The sequence below is a fragment of the Mesoplodon densirostris genome, chromosome 4, assembly GCF_025265405.1.
Source record: "Mesoplodon densirostris isolate mMesDen1 chromosome 4, mMesDen1 primary haplotype, whole genome shotgun sequence".
Lineage (NCBI taxonomy): Eukaryota > Metazoa > Chordata > Mammalia > Artiodactyla > Ziphiidae > Mesoplodon > Mesoplodon densirostris.
In genome coordinates, this window is record NC_082664.1 from 175,598,914 (window position 1) to 175,621,658 (window position 22,745).

Consider the following 22,745-nt stretch of genomic DNA (forward strand, 5'->3'; position numbering starts at 1 on the left):
AGTTGATTATAGGAGGTGATGGTATCCATGTGTGAACAATATTCAATATTATGGCCACACAAACACGCTCAGGCATACACACTTCTTATAGTAATTAACTCAAAGCTCCCAATATGTTCAATCTCCTATAAAATAGGAGATTGATTGATTAAAATACTCATGTGTATGAATCAGAGGTAAGTATATAAGTGGTAGTAATCTAAGTGATATTAGAAGTAATAATTGCTATTATGTTATTAGAAACGCTTCCTCTTTAAAGACTATATAAAAGGATGCTATAATTTTGTATGTGTGGTTTTTCTTTTAAGTCAAGGATCTTCTTCAGCATTGTGATATATAGACCTCAATGGTTAAATTATGGTGTTTCACATGGTTGGATATATATCACAGGGAGGGTGAGGAAGATCCATGAAGTTGTAATGCTAACCAATAATATTTGTGTTACATTATCACTTTAATATGGTTTTATTCACAGTTCTTTTACAATATGTTCAAAAATATTTCAAGCAGGCTGAAAAGTATAAGTAGGCAACAATATAAAAATTATTCAGGTTTGTCCAATTTCAGTGTTATTTTTTGTGATTTCAAACTTTACATGTAATATCTTAGAATGTGGAATACACAGATATTATACTGGAAATATCATAAAATATGGTCCCTATCCTGAGGTTCTTAGTGCTTTAGTTTGAGAGAAATATGCATAAAAGAGAAGGGTATGGAATTCAGTGTGATAGGAATACAGTATAATATTAGCAGCATGTGCTAAGTGTAGAGCTGAAGCAAGTGGGATACAATCTACTGTCCTCCATCAGCAATGAAGAGTAACCATTATTCCTCCCCAGCTCAATCTGTGTTCAACTCCCAGCAGTTTCTACCCTCTGGGAAAAAAGATTGCGTTGGACACTTTCTACAATCCATACTCTCCAGCATCATCAGATATCCTTCACTGCCCCCTCACACTAACTTGACATTTGTATGCTGCTGAAGCCCCTTCTTCCACATTTGTCTGTGTTTTCAGATTGACCTGTTGTACTTTCCATTAAGTACCTACTGGCAATTTTATTGTTCTACTGTCAGGGCCATTTGAGGCACCGATGCCTTTATTCTGCTTTTACCTCATAGATGATGATACTGAATGGTGTCGTAGCTGTTGGTAGTTTGTACTTTTAGGTTCAGGAGAAATTCTTGTCACCTGGGTTTTTTGTAGATGTTATTTACAGGTGTTTCTTTCTGTCATTACTCTTACTCTGTTACTGTTTGTTTATCAGCATCCCATAATCCTTCATTTAATTTTTTTTTATTCATTTAATTCTAAGGGTTAGATTTACACATTTGGTCAAAGCCGTTTACCAGTCTAGGAGCAGAAGTTTTTAAGTATCATTACTCTTTTCTCTGTAGGCAACAATTAGAAATTGACATCATTCCCACAAGGAAAAAATATAACTTCTTAAAAAGAATATTTTATACAATTTTGTAGTGCAACTACAACTAAATAGGCCATTTAATCATTTTAATCCAACAAAAAACATTTTAAGAAAAATAACAAAAGGAGAAAAATGGAGGTAGATTACGCTTTGTAGTGATAAGGCATTTCTTCTGGGAACCTAAACACTTTAAAATAAATTCAGTTAAATATCGAAAAATTATGCATTATAGCCTGAAAATAAAAATCTACAGTACTACAAAATTCATGATCCTTTACACGCCCAACATAAAACCTTGGCATTGGCTGCCATGGTTGCAACCTATGTCATACTTTCAAACGAGCCATATGAGTTATAAATAGTCTCTCATAAAAACACAGCATTTTTTTTAGTGACCGGAAGATGAAAACCTAGCTCTCTTCAATTCACCTCTATCCTTTTTCTCTTAATTTTATTAATGGCCCAAAGTGGGGATTAATGGAAAATATAGTATGGCTCCATGATGGCAATGGACATTTGTTTTCTATGAAGTGAATTCATTTTCCAACAATAACAAAGCATTTTCCAATAGCGGAGTAGGAAAACAGAGGGGTTCTTTATATTCAAGCAGGATTTTTAGGTCTGTGCTCCTTTTAGATATCACTGAAATTAATATTGCCTGACAGCTTTAAGACTTGAGGGCTGATTAAGCTAGACAAGTGGTGGGAATAGCAATGAGTTGTTCTTTATGGATAATTGGAACTGTGGTAACTTTTTCACTTGACATTCAGCATAGCCTGTTGGATGGAGAGTAACTGGGAATGGAATATTTGATCTCTTTGAGGAAAGTATAGTATTTTATTCATTTTTAAATGCTCAATACCTAACAAAAAGCCTGGCACAGAATAAAAGCTCAAAATATTTGTTGCATTCGGACTGAATAAGTAGATGAATGAGTGCATGAACTAATAAATAGAATTCACTTTTCACAAAGGAGACATTATCCTCTTCATCTATCCAGATATTGAACATAGTCCTTGGCAACTTGCTATCTGATATCCAATATATGATCACTTAAAGTAGGGTAGTCTACTTTGAGAATGCTGAATTTTGTGGTTAGAATGAACATAACCCCTGTAAGGCACCGTGCCACGAATAAAACAGAAAACAATAATGTGGAAAAATATTTTCCCCCGAATGTTTCCTGTGCCCACATTCTATTTTAAAACATGATTGATGACCAATTTTGCTGAAGAAAGCTTAAAATAGAGAATTTGACAATTCAGCTTCTCGTATTTCTTTCCAACAGATGGCTGCTTTTCTGTTTGGAGTACCATCATTTCTTCTTTGTCAGATGAGATGCAATGTAATAAGAGATTAGATTTCTCTTCTTTTCTCTTGATTTTTAGTACTGCAAAATTACTAAAGAAAAATTCAACACAGGGAAAATTTGTTCAAAAAGAAAAATAACACTATGTTGCAGTTTAATTAGGGCCATACTCCTTTGAGAATGGCAAGCAAATATTCTGCATTTATAAGCAGCTTTGTACAAATCCAAATGACCTGGAGGCGAAGACTACATGAATTAATTACATTCACTAAATATCCCAAATCTCAGTTTTGTCCAAAGGTTCAAATACCTCACAAAAGCTGTCAAAAAGTCACAAGACACTGTAAATCTAAAGGCTTATTTTTTGTTCACATCGTGAGCTAGAAATACTAACTGGCACCAAAAAATACAAAAAATGAACAAGAAAAGGAGACAAATAAGTAGATTATTTTATCTGAATAGCAAATAAGCTAGCTACACACAGGTGTGAAGTTTATTTTCCAATGGGTAAAAATTTTAACATTAAATTCTAATGGAAAGATAAGTAGTTTGTTCATGCTTTAAACTATATCAAAAAAGAAGACCAACACCCATAGCAACAGCAATAACCAAAGAGGTTAACATTTAACTTACATAATTCCACACTGTTTTCGATTTTCAAAAAATTATATTTTTTGTTTATGTTCTCCTAAATGCCTATTATATGTATTCAGCCATGTCAGAAATTTACTTATTTATTTTTAATTTTTTTTCAATACCACAATAAGTTTAGTGAACATCCATCATCTCATATAGATACAAAACTAAAGAAGTTTAAAAAGTTGTTTTTCCTTGTGATGAGAACTCAGGATTTACTCTCTTAACAAATTTCATACATAACATATAGCAGTGTTAATTATGTTTATCATGTTGTACATTACATGCCTAGTACCTATTTATCTTATAACTGGAAGTTTGTACTTCTTGACTGCCTTCAACCAATTCCCCCTTCCCCAGTTCCTGTCTCTGGTAACCACAAATTTGATCTTTTTTCCTATGAGTTTGTTGGTTTGTTTCTGAAATATAATTACAACACTGTTAATTTCTGTTACATTTGATATTTCTATACAATTCAAAATGATCACCGTGATAAGTCTAGTTATCATCTGTTACCATACAAAGATACTACATAATTATTGACTATATTCTTCACACTATACATTTCATACTTGTAACATTTATTTTGCAGCTGGAAGTTTATACCTCTTAACCTCCCTCATCTATTTCTCTCCCCCTAGCTCCCTCCCCTCTGTCAACCATTATTGTCATAGATACAGAGAATCTGTAATTGTTTCTCTACTGTTATGTTTTGTTCATTTGTTTTGTTTTTCTAGATTCCACATGTAAGTGAAATCATATAGTATTTGTCTTTCTCTCTGACTCATTTCACTTACAATAATACACTCTAGGTCAATCCATAATGTCATAAATGACAAGATTTTATTCTTTTTTTTTTTTTTTTTTTTTTTTGCTGTACGCGGGCCTCTCACTGCTGTGGCCTCTCCCGTTGCGGAGCACAGGCTCCGGACACACAGGCTCCGCAGCCATGGCTCACGGGCCCAGCCGCTCCGCGGCATGTGGGATCTTCCGGGATAGGGGCACGAACCCGTGTCCCCTGCATCGGCAGGCGGACTCTCAACCACTGCGCCACCAGGGAAGCCCTATTCTTTTTTATATCATATTATGTCATATATATATCACATTTTCTTTATCCATTCCGTATCTTGACTATTGTAAATAATGATGCAATGAACATGGGAGTGTATATATCTTTTCTAATTAGGATTTTAATTTTCTTCAGATAAATACCCAGGAGTGGAATTACTATATCATATGGTAGTTCTATTTTGAATTTTTTGAGGAACTTGCATATTGTTTTCCATAGTAGCAATACCAGTTTACATTCCCACCAACAGTTCCCAAGGGTTCCTTTTTCTTCATACCTTCACCAACACTTATTATTTGTTGTCTTTTTGTTAATAGCCATTCTGACATATGTGAAGTGGTATCTCATTGTGTTTTTTTTTTTTTTTTTTTTTTTTTTTTGCGGCATGCGGGCCTCTCACTGCTGTGGCCTCTCCCGTTGCGGAGCACAGGCTCCGGATGCACAGGCTCAGCGGCCATGGCTCACGGGCCCAGCCACTCCGTGGCATGTGGGATCTTCCCGGTCCGGGGCACGAACCCGTGTCCCCTGCATCGGCAGGTGGACTCTCAACCACTGTGCCACCAGGGAAGCCCTCTCATTATGGTTTTGATTTGCATTTCCCTGATGTCGTGATATTGACCATCTTTCATGTGCCTGTTGACCATATGTATGTCTTCTTTTAAAAAAATGTCTGTGAGGGGCTTCCCTGGTGGTGCAGTGGTTAGGAGTCCGCCTGCCGATGCAGGGGACGCAGGTTCGTGCCCTCGTCCAGGAGGATCCCGCGTGCCGCGGAGCAGCTGGGCCCATGGGCCATGGCTGCTGAGCCTGCGCATCCGGAGCCTGTGCTCCACGACAGGAGAGGCCACAGCAGTGAGAGACCCACGTACCACACACACACACAAAATGTCTGTGTGTGTGTGTGTGTGTGTGTATATATATATATACATACACACACACACATATATCTGAAAACAACAAAAAAAAATTCAAAAAGATACATGCACCCCAATATTCATAGCAGCATTATTTACAATAGCCAAGATATGAAAGCAACTGAAGTGTCAATAAACAGATGAATGGATATAGAAGAAGTGGTATATATATATGGAATATTAGCCATAAAAAAGTGAAATTTTGCCATTTGCACCAACATGGATAGACCTGGATGGTATTATGCTTGGCAAAATAAATCAGACAGAGGAAGACAAATACTGTATGTTATCACTTATATATGGAATATAAACAATAAAACAAATGAATGTAACAAAACAGAAAAAGACACAGATATAGAGAACAAACTAGTGGTTACCAGTGAGAAGAGGTAAAGGGGGGGACAAGATAGGAGTAGGAGAGCAATAGGTATGAACTACTATGTGTAAAATGAATAAGCCACAAAAATATATTGTACAGCACACAGAATATAGACAATATTTTATAATAACTTTAAATGGAGTATGGTCTATAAAAATATTGAATTACTATGCTGTATACTTGAAACTAATATATTGTAAATCAACTATACTTCAGTAAAAAAAAATTGAATCTACTTTAAATGTGAAAAAAAATTGGAAATAAAGAAATAAAACTGTTACTGTTTGTAGTTGACATGATATTAAGAAAATCCTATAGACACCACAGAAAAAACTACTAGAACTCAATGAATTTGGTAAAGTTGCAGGACACAAAATTAATATACAGAAATCTGTTGCATTTCTATATACTAACAATGAAATGTCAACTTGCAACAGCAATTAATTGGAACAAATTCATACTTTAACATCTCCCCTGAGGTGATTATGACTCCCATAACTCTAAAGGGCCTCTGTCGAATAATTAGAATAAAATATTTTGCCTGACACCAAAACCTGGATCACTTCTCTTACAGTCAATTATACATGCTAAATAGACTATTTTTCCTTTAGAATTGGTCTGGGAGTACATCAGACCACTATTTTCAAAGTGGGTAATAGTAAAAGTGTCACTTTCTCACCTTTTTTGATCTCTCATGTTTGTAATCTGAAGCTGGTATCATGCCTTGTACATGAGACATATTCATTAAATTTCTGTTGAATTGAACTGCTTACAAAATATAATCCCAAGATGTTTTTATGCAATGGATTATTTCACCATAAGCATTTTTTTCTCTCTTCTCCGTAGGGTAAGGTAAGACAGAAGTAATTCATATCCAGATGATAAATATGTATAAATTGTATGTTTTGTGTTTAGTATGAAGGAGAAATCTTCTTCATCATTATCAAATGTTACAAACAATGTAACAAAGTTTTATGAGAGGTTTTAAGAGAAAATGTTCAGTTAAGTAGAAAATTTCATATCAAAATATTTTGAGATATATATATATATTTATATATATATATATATATATATATTTTTTTTTTGCAGTACGTGGGCCTCTCACTGTTGTGGCGTCTCCCGCACAGGCTCAGCAGCCATGGCTCACGGGCCCAGCCGCTCTGCGGCATGTGGGATCTTCCCGGACCGAGGCACGAACCCGTGTCCCCTGCATCAGCAGGCGGACTCTCAACCACTGCGCCACCAGGGAAGCCCTGTGATATATTTTTAAGTTCCCTTTTCTGTTAAAAGAGAAAAGTCAACAGGTCAAGAGAGAGTGAAAATTCATTTTTTAAATTCTCTATGCTCCAAACACATCAGATTGATACACAGAATATTTTTAAAGTAAATGACATAGAACAAGTAAAAATAAGATTAATATCACCTTGGATCAAGTGTTACACAGAGAGAAGGGGGCATTAACTATCAGCTAATTAAAAACAAGTAGAGAATGTTAAAAACTAGACTCCTTGCAAAGACATATGCATCCCCATGTTCATTACAGCATTATTTACAATAGCCAAGATATGGAAACAATCTAAGTGTTCATCACTAGTTGAATGGATAAAGAAAATGTGCTGTGTATATATATATATATATATATATATATATATATATACACACACACACATATATATACACAATGGAATATTATTTGGCCATAAAAAGGATGAAATCTATGTTGTCATTTGCAACAACATGGATGGATCTTGAGGTCATTATGCTAAGTAAAATAAGACAAATATCATTATAATCTCAATTATGTGTAGAATGTAAAAACAAAACAAAAATAAAAACAACAAATAAAAAAACAAGGTCATAGATACAGAGAACAGATTAGTTGGCACCAGAGGCAGGGGTTTGGAATGGGTGAAATGGATGGAGTCAAAAGGTACAAACTTCCAGTTATAAAGTAAATGTCATGAGGATATAATGTACAGCATGGTGACTGTAGTTAATAATACTGTATTGCATATTTGAAAGTTGCTAAAAGAATAGATTTTTATTTACTTATTTATTTATTTCATTTTTGGCTGTGTTGGGTCTTCATTGCTGTGTGCAGGTTTTCTCTACTTGTGGTGAGCGGGGGCTACTCTTCCTTACAGTGCGTAGGCTTCTCATTGTGGTGGCTTCTCTTGTTGCGGAGCATGGGCTCTAGGCACATGGGCTTCAGTAGTTGTGGCACATGGGCTCAGTAGATGTGGCTTGCGGACTCTAGAGTGCAGGCTCAGTAGCTGTGGCGCGCGGGCTTAGTTGCTTCGTGGCATGTGGGATCTTCCCAGACCAGGGTTTGAACCCACATCCCCTGCAGTGGCAGGCAGATTCTTAACCACTGTGCCACCAGGGAAGCCACAAGAATAGACCTTAAAAGTTTTCATCACAAGAAAAAAATTCTGTAACTATGTGAGCCAATGGATATTAATTAGACTTACTGTGGTGATCATTTCACAATATATACAAATATCAAATTATTATGTTGTACACATGAAACTAATATAATGTGGTATGTCAATTACACCTCAATAAAAAAAATGACTCTTAAATGGGCTAATAAGGCCAAAAGTACCCTTTTGTGGTGGAGAACTAAGAAAAATCTACTACATAAGATAAGGAGTTTCAGTCAACCTTTCCAGACCTTGAAAAAAATACAAAAATGTATGTGATTTCTCCTCTGCACTGTAGGGTTTATAAAGCTGTGAGAGAAAGAAATGAGATCAGCACCCAAGACTTGGGCATTCACCTTCCATGCTCAATAATTGTGTTGTGACTTTCCCTAAGTATCTGCTGGACAGAAACCCCAAGGTCCTGTCCTGGCCCGGTTCTGAGCTCTAAGTGGCCAGGTGGAGTAACTAATATCCTTATCAGGAAAGGTGAATTCAGAGGGAATGTGAGGACTTCCACACAAAAGCCCTTTAACTAAAATTGTAAAGTGCCACGATAGATGCTAACACTAAAGAAAATCTTTTCTCATTACATGCAATTAATTGAGTCATCTGAAAATTACTTTAAAATAAATATACATACACAGACATAAGGAGACACCAATGAAAAGATGGAGTGTCTTGACCAACCTGAATATCTAAATTTTAAAAGTTATTGAAAAAAGTGTACTTATAATCAATCTATTAATTAATTAATTTACACATGAATATTTAAAATCAAATATTACATAAATACATTAATTTGGAAATATTACATTTTCACTCATATTAACTAAAATAATTTAATACAAGTTTGTCACATGTGTCTTCAAATATATAACAAAAGAGAGTTTGGTCTACTTGGAAATATAAATGATGAAGCATGTAGATAAAAGTCAACTATTCAATTATAAAATGTATTTAATTTAGTTACATGTAAATATTCACATTGCATATTATATAAAATAATAGTTGAAAATAGTCCTCTTTCCACTCATATTTCACAGAACAAGTGTTCTCCAATGTCTCACATGCATTTTTAACATCTCTTTTCTCATTGACTTAAAGCCAGTTATCACTATTAAACAGTTTTACCTAGCCCATCATCTTCAGTTATATCTTCATTATTTGAAATACAGTACATTTCTATTACTGTATATTATCTTATTCCTAAAACATATACCCTGAGTCACAGGTACTTATTCCCAACACACTAGCAGTTTGTTGTTTTTAATGTCATATAGGTCTTTACTTGTGATTTATATAACATAAAAAATCAGCATATTCTTTTTATGTGGATCTTAAAAGTTTACCAGCTCTTCTTCATTGGTAATAGTATCATTATGATTTCATCACATATATACATGTAATGTTTTTAGTCTAGTATTCTTCTCCCTTATAAAAGATGTTAGACTTTATTAAAAACTTGACAATATGGTAGACACCCAAACCAAAATGCACTGCTACCAAATGCTTAGGTGGTAAACAAACTACACTAAGAATATATTTAAGTATCTGGGGGGCAGTCACAATTAGGGGAAATCTTAAGAGCCAAACTAGCTGAAACCACAAAAGAAGATCTGGGATTCCTGAAATAGCTATATTCTCAGTGAAGCCTGAGTGAGGAAAAACAACTCCTCTGTACAAAGAGGCGTAACAGGAGCCAGGCTTTCTCTGATCTATCTACCTACTCTGATCAAATACTACCATTAATATTACCACTAATATGACTGAAACGAATGACTATGAGCACCACTTCTACTCCAGTATGATTGTCTATGCTACCAGTCTAATACTACAGTAAGTACTACTACTAATATATTGTCATAATCATAATCATATATATAAGCAGAAGTATGGAACACATAGGAAACAAGCCATTATAAGTGAGAGTCAACAGAGAATAAAACAACAAACTTAGTCACTCTGCTCATGACTTCTGATAATGAGATGATCAGGTAGAATTTAAGATAGTTATGTATGAAATATATGTTTCCTAAAAATATTTTTTCTGAAAAAATAACAAAGGGGTGATAAAAAGAAATATAAAACAGACCAAGCAGATTTTTTTGGCTGTATTGAGGTATAGCTGACAAATAAAAATGTATATTTTTAAAGCATACTTGAGATGATTTGATATATGTATACTTTGCGCAATGATTACCACAAAAGATGAACACATCCACATCTCTTATTGATACCTTTGTGTGTGGCGGGGGGGTAAGAAGGCTTAAGATCTACTCTATTAACAAATTTTAGGTACACAACAAAGTTTTATTAATTATAGTCACCATGAGGTATATTAGATCTCCAAATCCTATTCATCTTATAACTGAAGGCTTGTACCTTTTAACCAGCATCTTCCAATTTCCTTTAGGTGTCAGTTCCTGGTAACTGCCATTTTACTCTCTGTTCCACAGAGTGAAACATTTTTAAAGTTATATTCCACATATGAGATCATAGAATATTTGTCTTTGTCTGACTGACTTATTTAGCTTAGCATAGTGTCCTCTAAGTTCATCATATGTACCTCTAGTTTTATCCAAATGACTATGTTTTCTTCCTTCTTGTAGCTAAATTATGTATGTATATCTCACATCTTCTTTATCTATTCATCTGTCAGTGGACCCGTAGGTTGTTTCCATATCTGGACTATTGTGAATAATATTGTATTGCACATGGGCATACAGGTATCTCTTTGAGATACTCATATCATTTCCTTCAGATATAACCCAGAAGTGTGATTGCTGGATAATACAGTAGATAAGCTGTGTTTTTTGTTTTGTTCTGGGTTTTGTTTTGTTTTGTTTTGTTTTAGAACCTGCATTCTATTTTCTATAGTAGCTGTATCATTTCGCATTCCCACCGATAGTGAGTAAGGGTTCACATCCTCACCAACAACTTGTTATCTCTTGCCGTTTTGATAATAAAGCTATCCTAAGGGGAGTGAGGTGATAGCTCATTGTGATTTTGACTTATATTTCCCTGATGACTAGTGATGTTGAGCACATTTTCATGCACCTGATGGCTATTTCTATGTCTTCTTTGGAAAAAACTTTTATTTAGGTTCTTTGCCCTTTTTTAATCAGTTTGTTGTGTGTTTGGGAGTGGGTTGGTTTGGTTTCAAGGTTTTGTTTTGGTTTTGGTTTTGGTTTTTTTGGTGTTGACATTTATAAGTTTTAGGGAGTGTGATGCCTCTCCAACTTTTTCCTTTTCCTCAAGATTGCTGTGTCTATTCAGGGTCTTTTGTGGTTCTATACAAATTTTTTTACTGTGAAAAATGCCACTGAAATTTTGATAGATATTTCACTGAATCTATAGATGGCTTTGGGTAGTATACACATTTTAACAATATTAATTCTTCCAGTCCATGAACATAGGTATTTTTCCATTTATTTGTGTTATCCTCAATTTCTTTCATCAATGTCTTATAGGTTTTAGTGTAAAGGTCCTCCTGGGTTGAACTTATTCCTAAATATCTTATTGTTTTTAGTGGTACTGAAAATGAGATTATTTTCTTAATTTCTCTTTCTATTAGTTCATTGTTAGTGTTTAGAAACACAACCAATTTTTCACATTGATTTTATATCCTGCAACACTATCAATTTATTTATTGATTATAACAGTTTTTTGTGGGGGTGGAGACTTCAGGCTTTTTTATATGTAAGATTATATCATCTGCACACAGACAGTTTTACTTGTTTCTTACCAACTTGAATATATTTTATTTATTTTTCTTATCTAATTGCTCTGGCTAGGACTTCTACCACCATGTTGAATAGAAGTAGCAAGAGTGGGCATCATTATCTTTTTCCTGATCTTAGAGGAGAATCTTTAAGTTTTTCACCATTGATTATGATGTTAGCTATGGACTTGTCATATATGCCCTTTATTATGTTGAGGTACATTTCCTCTATACCTAAGTTGTTGAGAGTTATTATCATGAAAGGATGTTGAATTTTGTCAAATGATTTCTCTGCATGAACTGAAGTGATCATATGAGTTTTATCTTCCATTTTGTTAACGTGGTGTATCACCTTGATTGATTTGCATATATTGAAATATACTTCATTTGAGTGATAAATCCATGATCACGGTGTAGGCTCTTTTTAATGTGGTGTTGAATACAGCTCACCAATATCTTGTTGAGTATGTTTCCATCTGAGTACAATACATTAGAGATTTTGAACTGCAATTTTTTTCTTCTTATAGTGCCTTTATCTGGCTTTGAATGAGGATAATGCTGGCCTCATAAAATGAATTTGGAAGTGATCTTCCTCTTTAGTTTTTAAGAAGAGTTTGAGAAGAATTGATATTAATTCTTTAAATGTGTGATATAATTCAACAGTGAAGCCATCAGGTTCTGGGTTTCTTTGTTAGGAGATTTTAATTACTGCTACAAACACCTTATGATTATTTGTTTCTTCATATTTTCTATTTATTCATGATTAAGGGTTTGTGGGTTGTATGTCTTTCAGAAATTATCTTTTTTCTTTTTTGATTACCCAATTTTTTGGCATATAGTTTTTCATAGTAGTCTCATGTAATTCTTTGCATTTGTATTAGTTGTAATGTTTTCTCTTTCATTTCTGATGTTTAAATTTTGAGTGTTCTCTCTTTTTTTATTAGTCTAGCTAAAGGTTTGTCAATTTTGTTTTTCTTTATATAAACAACAGCTCTTATTTTTGTTGATCTTTTCTATTGTTTTTCTGATCTTTATTTTATTTCTGCTATGATCTTTGTTATTTTCATCCTTCCACTAATTTTGGGCTTGGTTGCTCTCTTTTTCTACTTCCTTGAGATACAAAGTTAGGTTTTATTTGCAATCTTTCTTTTTTACTTCTGTGTATGTTTATTGCTATAAACTTTCCTCTTAGAACTGCATTTGCTGATCCCATAATTTTTGGTATGTTGTGTATTCATTTTTATTTATTTCAAATTTTTTTAATTTAATCTTTGACCATCGGTTGTTCAGGAGTACGTTGTTTAACTTCCCTGTATTCATGAATTTTCCAGTTTTCCTCTTGTTATTAAGTTCAGGTTTTATACCATTATGGTTAGAAAAAATACTTAGTTGGACTACAACTCTTAATTTTGTTAAGACTTATTCTTTGACATAATATATGATCTATTCCTGGAAAATATTCCATGTAGCCTTGTAAAAGACTTTTATTTTGCAGCTGTGGTTTAGAATGTTCTGTATATGTCTTTAGGTCCCTTGGGTCTAAAGTATAACTCAAGTCAAAAGATTTCCGTATTGATTTTTTTTTTTGTCTGGATGATCTATCCACTGTTGAATGTGGGTTTTAAAATCCACTTCTATGATTGAATTATTGTCTAATACTTTCTTTAGAACTTGCTTAGTTAGTTAGTTAGTTAGTTAGTATTTGCTTAGTATATTTAGGTGACCTGTTGTTGGGTACATACATATTTACATTGTTTTAGAGTTAGGTGATTAATACACCACCATATTACAGTAATATAATATTATAAATTTGCTTATATACTTACTTTTACCAGTGTGTTGTATATTTTTGAATGTTTTCATGTTACTAATTAGCATCTGTTCATTTACTCTTGAGGAATTTCTTCCAGTGGTTCGTGTACGTCAGTTCTCGTGGTGATAAATTTTCTCACACTTTCTTTGTCTGGGAAAGTCTTTTATCTGGGTAACTTTGCTGGGTAAAGTATTTGGTTTGCAGTTTTTTTCTTTCAGCACTTTGAATATAACATCCAAATTTCTCTTGGCCTACAAAGTTTCTGCTAAGGAATCTGCTTATAGCTTTTTATCTGGGAGATGTTCATTTTGTAATGAGTCATATTGGGGACACATAAACTTCATGAATTTGGATGTTTAAATCTTTCCAAATAAATAGATCTTTATTGGAGTATAATTGCTTCACAATACTGTGTTAGTTTCTGTTGTACAACAAAGTGAATAAGCCATATGCATACATATATACCCATATCCCCTCCCACATCCCCTCCCTCTTGAGCTTCCCTACCACTCTCCCTATCCCACATCTCTAAGTCATTGCAAAGCACCGAGCTGATCTCCCTGTGATATGCTACTGCTTCCCACTAGCTATTTTACATTCAGTAGTGTATATACGTTGATGCTACTCTCACTTCACCCCAGCTTCCCCCTTCCGCCCCCCGCATCCTCAAGTCCATTCTCTATGTCTGTGTCTTTATTCCTGCTCTGCCACTAGCTTCATCAGTACCATTTTTTTTGGATTCCATATATATGTGTTAGCATATGGTATTTGTTTTTCTCTTTCTGACTTACTTTACTCTGTATGACAGACTCTAGGTCCATCCACCTCACTAAAAAGAACTCAGTTTTGTTTCTTTTTATGGCTGAGTAATACTCCATTGTATATAAGTGCCACATCACGGATTGAGAAAATACAAGAAATGTTTAACAAAAATCCAAAAGAACTAAAAAACAAACAAACAGATATGGACAACACAAGAACTGAAATGAAAAATACACTAGAAGGAATCAATAACAGAATAACTGAGGCAGAAGAACAAATAAGTGAGCTGGAAGACAAAATGGTAGAACTATCTGCTGAGGAGCAGAATAAAGAAAAAAGAAGGAAAAGAATTGAAGACAATCTCAGAGACAACACTAAACGCACCAACATTCGAATTCTAGGGGTCCCAGAAGAAGAAGAGAAAAAGAAAGGGTCTGAGAAAATTTTGAAGAGATTATAGTGGAAAACTTCCCTAACATGGGAAAGGAAATAGTCACCCAAGTCCAGGAAGCACAGAGAGTCCCATACAGTATAAACCCTAGGAGAAACACACCAAGACACATATTAATCAAACTAACAAAAATTAAATTCAAAGAAAAAGATATTAAAAGGAGCAAGGGAAAAACAAAAAATAACATACAAAGGAATCCCCATAAGGTTATCAGCTGATTTTTCAGCAGAAAGTCTGCAGGCCAGAAGGTAGTGGCAGGATATACCTAAAGGGATGAAAGAGGAAAACCTACAACTAAGATTACTCTATGCAGCAAGGATCTCATTCAAATCAATCAATGTGATACACCATATCAACAAATTAAGGAATAAAAACCATATGATCACCTCAGTAGATGCAGAAAAAGCTTTTGACAAAATTCAACATCCATTTATGATAAAAAGTCTCCAGAAAATAGGCATAGAGGGAACCTACCTCAACATAATAAAGGCCATATATGACAAACCCACAGCAAACATTGTGCTCAATGGTGAAAAACTGAAAGCATTTCCTCTAAGATCAAGAACAACACAAGGATGTTCACTCTTTCCACTCTTATTCAACATAGTTTTGGAAGTCCTAGCCATTGCAATCAGAGAAGTAAAAGAAAGAAAAGGAATACAAATTGGAAAAGAAGAAGTAAAACTGTCACTGTTTGCAAATGACATGATAATATACATAGAAAATCCTAAAGATGCCACCAGAAAACTACTAGAACTAATCAATGAATTTGGTAGGGTTTCAGGATACAAAATTAATGCACAGAAATCTCAGCCATTATTTCTTTAAATAAGCTCTCTGCCCCATTTTCTCTCTTTCCTTTTTCTGGATTCCAATAACACGTAGATTATTTCCTTTAAGCGATCCTATAATTAATGTGTTTTTTTCACTCTTTTCATTCATTTTTCTTTATATTCCTCTGACTGGATAATTTCAAATGACCTCCCTTTGAATTAACATTTTCTTTCTTCTGCTTGATCAAGGCTGATGCTGATGCTCTTTATTGCAATTTTTATTTCATTTATTATATTCTCTAGCTCCAGAGTTTTTGTTTGATTCTTTTATGTGATTTCTATCACTCTATTAAACTCTCATTTTATTTGTGTATCTTTCTCCTGATTTTATTTACTTATCTTTCTTTGTTTCCTGTAGTTCACTGAGTTTCCTTAATTCAACTCTTTGGAATTATTTATCACAGATCTTGACTTCTTGGGGGTTGGTTCCTGGAAAACTTTTATGTTCCTTGGGTGATGTCATGTTCCTTAAAGGCTTGTATAGCTGTCTTCACATTTGAAGAAGGAGCCACCTACTCCAGTCTTTACTGACAGCTTTGGTGAGAGAAATACATTCTATCAGTCCTGCAAGGAGTTCTGAAGCTTTCTCAGACCTTTACTATGATACACTTGTTCCACACTTCTTGTTCCCTGTTGGGCGAGAATTATTAATTTTGAATGCCTTCTTTCAATCCTGAAAATCCAGCCCAGGTGCAGACAACCTCCCATTTGCTTTCTCTGTGGCAGTGATTAATGCTCAAATTTGTGTGCTTTCTCCCAGTCCCACAGACTTTGGTTTGTTTTTTGCACATGCTTACTAGCCACCTGCAACCACTTGCACTTGCCTCCCTTGGGCCCCGTACAGGGAGCTGGCCAAGGTGTGGGGATCTGTGTGGGTGAGGTGTGTGGAGTGCTAATGGTGCTCCTGGGCGAGTTGAGGATATCCACAGACAAGGCATTCTGGGGCCTCATAGGAGGGCTTTCTTATGGGGTCCATGAAAAGACTAGTAGGCTCTTCATATTTATCATGTTCTTTAAGAGCCCTGACTGCAGACTTCTCAGCCCCTCTGTACCCTCCAGTGTTACAATACAACTCAGTATTCTAAATGAATTGAGAAAGAGTTGTAGTTCATTGTCAGCATCCAACACAGATGAGGGAGACAGGCATTCACTCACACAACCTAATTTTCCTCTGTGGAAGCAATTTCATGCCAAGAAGTCCTGGCACTGAGCTGTGCTGCCTTGAAGGATGGCTGACACAGGTAATTTGAAACTATTCCTCTTACCCTCTTCAATGTATCCAGTTTCTGGGGGTTTTTTGCTCCAACTCTGTGCTGGAATCTTGTCACAAAAATCCTGGACTTCCGAAATGTCACTCTCATTCAAGGGTGATTGTCAATACTGGTGTTCTTTGTGGGGGGAAGACAGTAGAAAATCCCTATTTTGACATTTTTCTGATGACATTCCAGGCCAAGAAGTTTAAAGAAGAACAAAAAAGAAAATATAGGAATGATGGGGGAAAAAAGAATACAATGAAATAATCGATTTAAAGAGCTGAGATTAAAAAAAGAAATGTCAAAAGAGCCCAACTGGAAATCCTAAAGATGAAGAATACAATAATAGTACTAAAGAATTCAACAGAGATATCCAATAACAGACTTGACTAAATAGAACAAAGAAGAAAGAACCAGTGAACTTAAGGTAGATCAGTTGAAAATATCCAGTCAGAAGAGCAAAAAGAAAAATGAGTGAGGGCTTCCCTGGTGGCGCAGTGGTTGAGAGTCCGCCTGCCAATGCAGGGGACACGGGTTCATGCCCCGGTCCGGGAAGATCCCACATGCTGCGGAGCGGCCGGGCCCGTGAGCCATGGCCGCTGAGCCTGCGCGTCCGGAGCCTGTGCTTCGCAACGGGAGAGGCCACAATAGTGAGAGGCCCGCGTACGGCAAAAAAAAAAAAAAAAAAAAAAAAAAAAGAATGAAAACGTATGAAGAAAGCTTACAGGACTTATGGGACTCCACCAAAAAAAAAAAAAGCGGGGGGAGAAATATAAACACTACGGGAATCCCAGAAGGAAAAGAGAAACAGAAAGGGAAAGAAATCATATCTAAAACAAAAATCGCTCAAAACTTCCCAAACTTGGAAAGAGAAATGGGAACACAGATTCATGCACCTCATAGAACCTTTAAAATGTTGAGCCCATAAATCACCACAATATTTTTTTGGATTCATCTGCTAGAGTAATGGAAGTAAAAACAAAAATAAAGAAATGGGACTTAAAAGCTTTTGCACAGCAAAAGAAACCATAAATAAAATGAAAAGACAACCTGTAGAATGGGAGAAAATGTTTGCAAAAAATGCTACCAACATGGGATTAATTTCCAAAATATACAAACAGCTCATACAGCTTAATATAAAAAAAATCAAAAAATGGGCAGAAAACCTAAATAGACATTTCTCCAAAGAAGACATACACATGGCCAATGAGCACATGAAAAGATGTTCAGTATCACTAATTATTAGAGAAACACAAATCAAAACTACAATGAGGTATCACCTCACAGAATGGCCATCATTTAAAAGTCTACAAAAAATAAATGCTGGAGAGGGTGTTGAGAAAAAGGAACCCTCCTACACTGTTGGTGGGAATGTAAATTGGTGCAGCCACTATGGAGAAAACATGGAGATTCCTTAAAAAATAAAAATAGGGCTTCCCTGGTGGCACAGTGGTTGAGAGTCCGCCTGCCGATGCAGGGGACATGGGTTTGTGCCCCAGTCTGGGAGGATCCCACGTGCCGTGGGGCGGCTGGGCCCGTGGGCCGTGGCCGCTGGGCCTGCATGTCCGGAGCCTGTGCTCTGCAGTGGGGGAGGCCGCAGCAGTGAGAGACCGGCGTATTGCAAAAATAATAATAATAATAATAAATTTAAAAAATAAATAATAATAGAGTTACCATATGATCCAGCAATCCCACTCCTGGGCATATATCCGAGAAAACAGTAATTCGAAAAGACACATGCACTCCAGTGTTCATAGCAACACTATTTACAATAGCCAAGTCCTGGAAGCAACCTAAATGTCCATTGACAGATGAATGGATAAAGAAGATGTGGTACATATATACAGTGGAATATTACTCAACCATAAAAAGAATGAAATAATGCCATTTGCAGCAACATGGATGGACTTAGAGATTATCATATTAAGTGAAGTAAGTCAGACAGAGAAAGACAAATATCATATCCACTTATATGTGGAATCTAAAAAACTGATACAAATGAACATACTTACAAAATAGAAATAGACCCACAGACATAGAAGACAAACTTATGGTTACCAAAGGGGATAGTGGCGGGTGAGGGAGATAAAGTAGGAGTTTGGGATTATCATGTACACACTACTATATATGAAATAGATAAACATCAAGGACCTATTATATAGCACAGGGAACTATATTCAATATCTTGTAATAACCTATAATGGAAAAGAATCTGAAAAAGAATAGATATATATGTACATGTCTAACTGAATCACTTTGCTGTACACCTTAAACTAACATAGCATTGTAAATTAACTATACTTCAATGAAAAAGTAGTTAAATTTTTAAAAGTAACCCTCCAAAAAGACAGTTCCATATGTATGTAATTTCTTTGGATTGGCTGTCTTCTAGCACTTTTATGTAGATGGGTCAGTTATCTAGGTTTTCTTTTGGCAAGTACCTGATTGTTGAACTGCATAGGGGAAACAAAGAGTAACAAAACAAAATTCATGATCCTCGGAAAGCACTATAGATGTACCATGTACCTTATTGAGGTTGTGGTAGATTGTCAAAGGGTAAATGGTAGTAGTTGTTTGTCAGGTTCCCAGTGAGAGAAAAAACAAAGGAAGTTTCACAGATCAAGATCAATAATATTGTCTATATTGAGATTAGAAACGTCCTGGTAAGGAGCATGGACTTGCATTTCTGCCTTACTACCTCAGATCCCCAAGCTCAAGTGCAGTGTCATGAAGCTGTAATTGGCAAGAGTAAACTCCACAGGATAAAGGGGGTTAAATGTACCTGCCATGGATACCTGGGTAAGCAGTGCACACTCTCACTTCTTATTAGATGTCTTGCCAGAACCAAAGTCCCTGGATTAATATTTCATCATATCAGGGCCAGAAGTGTTTTGCATCCTCTAGCCATGCTTAGTAGCATACCTTAGGCATCTGGGCTGGCCTCAGAGTCTTTTCAATGGGTTTCAAGGCATTCACACGTGTAAGAGAAGCAGACAGTCTTACACAGTGTTTGAAATAAAGGATCTTCTAAACACTCCTCTTGCCCCAACATATTTACCCAAATCGAAGAACCTGTCCTTCACTTTTGGTTTAAATGTTGCTATCAGCAGGTCCTACTCCACCCTCCATCCCTTTTCCTGTAAAGAGGGCAACACACCAAGATGAATACTAACACGCTGAAAACTATTTTTAATCAGAATTATTAAGCTTATTATCTTCGGGGCTTCCCTGGTGGCGCAATGGTTGAGAGTCTGCCTGCCGATGCAGGGGACATGGGTTCGTGCCCGGGTCCGGGAAGATCCCACATGCCACGGAGCGGCTGGGCCCGTGAGCCATGACCACTGAGCCTGCACGTCCGGAGCCTGTGCTCCGCAACGGGGGAGGCCACAACAGTGAGAGGCCCGCGTACCGCAAAAAAAAGAAAAAAAAGATTATTATCTTCCAAAGATAAAAGAATGAGCAAGGTGGGTGGAAGGGATGATAGAAGAGAAAGGACTGGGAAGAAAAGGTGAAGTACACTTAGTCCTCCTTGTCTGCAGATGTGCCTCGGTTCTCGCTTTTACCTCTCTGAAGGCAGGCAAATGAGATTTTGTGTGGGCGAGTGTGTGTGTGTGTGCGCGCGTGCGCACATAAGGGAGAAGGAGAGTGAGAGGATATTGCGTGAGTGTCCGAGTCTTTTTCAGAGGAACAGGCTTTGCGAGTTTCCGTTTTCTTCTGGAGCCCAGTGTTTTTAGCAGCCCTGGCACGGTTCTGAGTGAGGAGGCACCGGAGACGTAGCAGCTGTGCTATGGCTGTACTGTCACCTGTGCTACTTTTGGGGTCCTTCCTACGTGAGTTCTGGTAAACTTGGCCCAGAAGAAGCATTCTAGGAAAATACAGTATAACTCTAACGATTCACCAGTTACTAATCAATCGATTGAATACACATAATGTATGTATGCGAGTGTTTTGTCTGTGTATTTTCAAGCTGTTTTATAACATTCGAATGTGGAACAATGGTAAGTACAATGGACTTCCTTAAGACTTCAGTAATCAGTAATAGCAATAAAAGCCAAAAAAGGAGGAACAAGAATAACAACTAAAGTTCATTGCAGGGCTCACATTTTACCAGGCACTGTTAAGGGTATTAGCCCATTTAACCCTCCCAATCTTGCAAGTAAGGCTTTACTATTTTCCCATTTTATGGATAATGAAACTGAGGTAAGGTTTAACAGTAAACTACCTCTATGAAAGCACATATTTAATATTCTTAGAAATAGGTCATTCTGTGAAATAGCAAAAAATATTTTTGCCTTTAAAATATACTTACAAATTTCAACTCAATAGGAAATAAGCGCAAAAACACTGCTTAGCTGTGTATGTTTTAATAAGCTTAGAAAGTGTCTACTCTTGAGGAGTAAATTGCAACCCAGTAGTGCCCAAGCTTGTGTTCAGAATGGATTTTAAGAAGGTGAGTGTCTCCATGCAGAAGATAAGCTCAGTTTTACTAGCCCAAGACAACTCCTGGACTATGTGAAAATGCAAGTGGCTAGTATTTGTATGAATATACTTAACGTCTTTAATTGCTTGTCCTGAACCATATATAGAACTGAAATGATTTCCCTCAGATTCTTTGTGTGTGTTGGTATCTGAGTTCATCATCTTTTTCGTTAGGCGTTTCTGCCAGTTTGTTTGACTTCTCAAGGAAGCATTGTCTTGACAGCGTCTGGGGTCATCCTCCGTAGTGGAGCTTGTTAGAACACCGAAGAAAAAAGGCAAGGCTGTAATGGGAATAACAGTGGTTTGGATAATCCAATTTACCTTCCTCTGGGAAAAAAAGAAATTCAACCTCATGGATAGAGTATCTTTCCCCAGAGTAATTCCTGGATGTTAGACAAGTTTATTCACTAAGAAAAGATGACTGTGAGTACAGAAATGCCATTTAAGATGTACAATGGAGGCCAAGGAAAAGAAACCATCTAGTTTATATTCAGGACCATTATTAATTCCTACGGAATCTGTAAAGCAACACTTTTATAACAATGTAATTTAAAGGCTATCACATGATATTACATCTTGGACTGAGAGGGTAGTAACCGCTTGCTTTTTTGTTTTTTGTTTTTGCTTTTTATTCAGTGTTCTGCACAATAATTTTCCTGAAGTTAAATGCTGTGTTATATAATATTTTATTTTTTACTGTTAAAATCTTCATTTACAAGGAGTTTTTAATAGAATTATAATGCTGAGAAATCAATGTTAATATAATCGAAGGACTGATTATGAAAAGGGAATATTCACTGTGTGAATTTGCCTAGGTGTTTATAAGAAAATTCAGTGACATGGATTTCATCATGAATTCAACTCACTTTGAGAAACATTTTCTAAATGCTTACTCTATGACAATATGAGCTAAGTATTATTTTTAAAAAAAACAAAAAGACTCACTATTTTCTCTGAGCTCTGGGAATTTACGGAATGTTAGACAGATAATGTGGGCTTTAATTTTCTTATCTGTGAAATAAGAAAATTAAACTAAAATTAGAAAGAAATATGGAGACATTTCTCTGAATTTTGTATGCTTGTGCTCCTATTTCTACAATTCAGCTTCCCTTCTACTCCAAACCTCATTAATAAGCAAGAATTCTAATGAAACATTAGAAATCATCTAATGGAAATGTATGTGCATAGCTTGCATCACACTATTACAACTTGATGACTTTAGAAGTTGTTTGGTTGCCAAAATGTAGTTTGCATGGAGGTCACACAGACTTAAAACTTATTA

General features: G+C 35.8%; 1 pseudogene; it reads right to left on the reverse strand.

Annotated features, from left to right (window-relative positions):
- LOC132488219 (cilium assembly protein DZIP1-like) overlaps positions 1–20,848 on the reverse strand; it is a 112,716-nt pseudogene extending 91,868 nt beyond the window's left edge.
- Between the last annotated feature and the right edge of the window lie 1,897 nt (positions 20,849–22,745).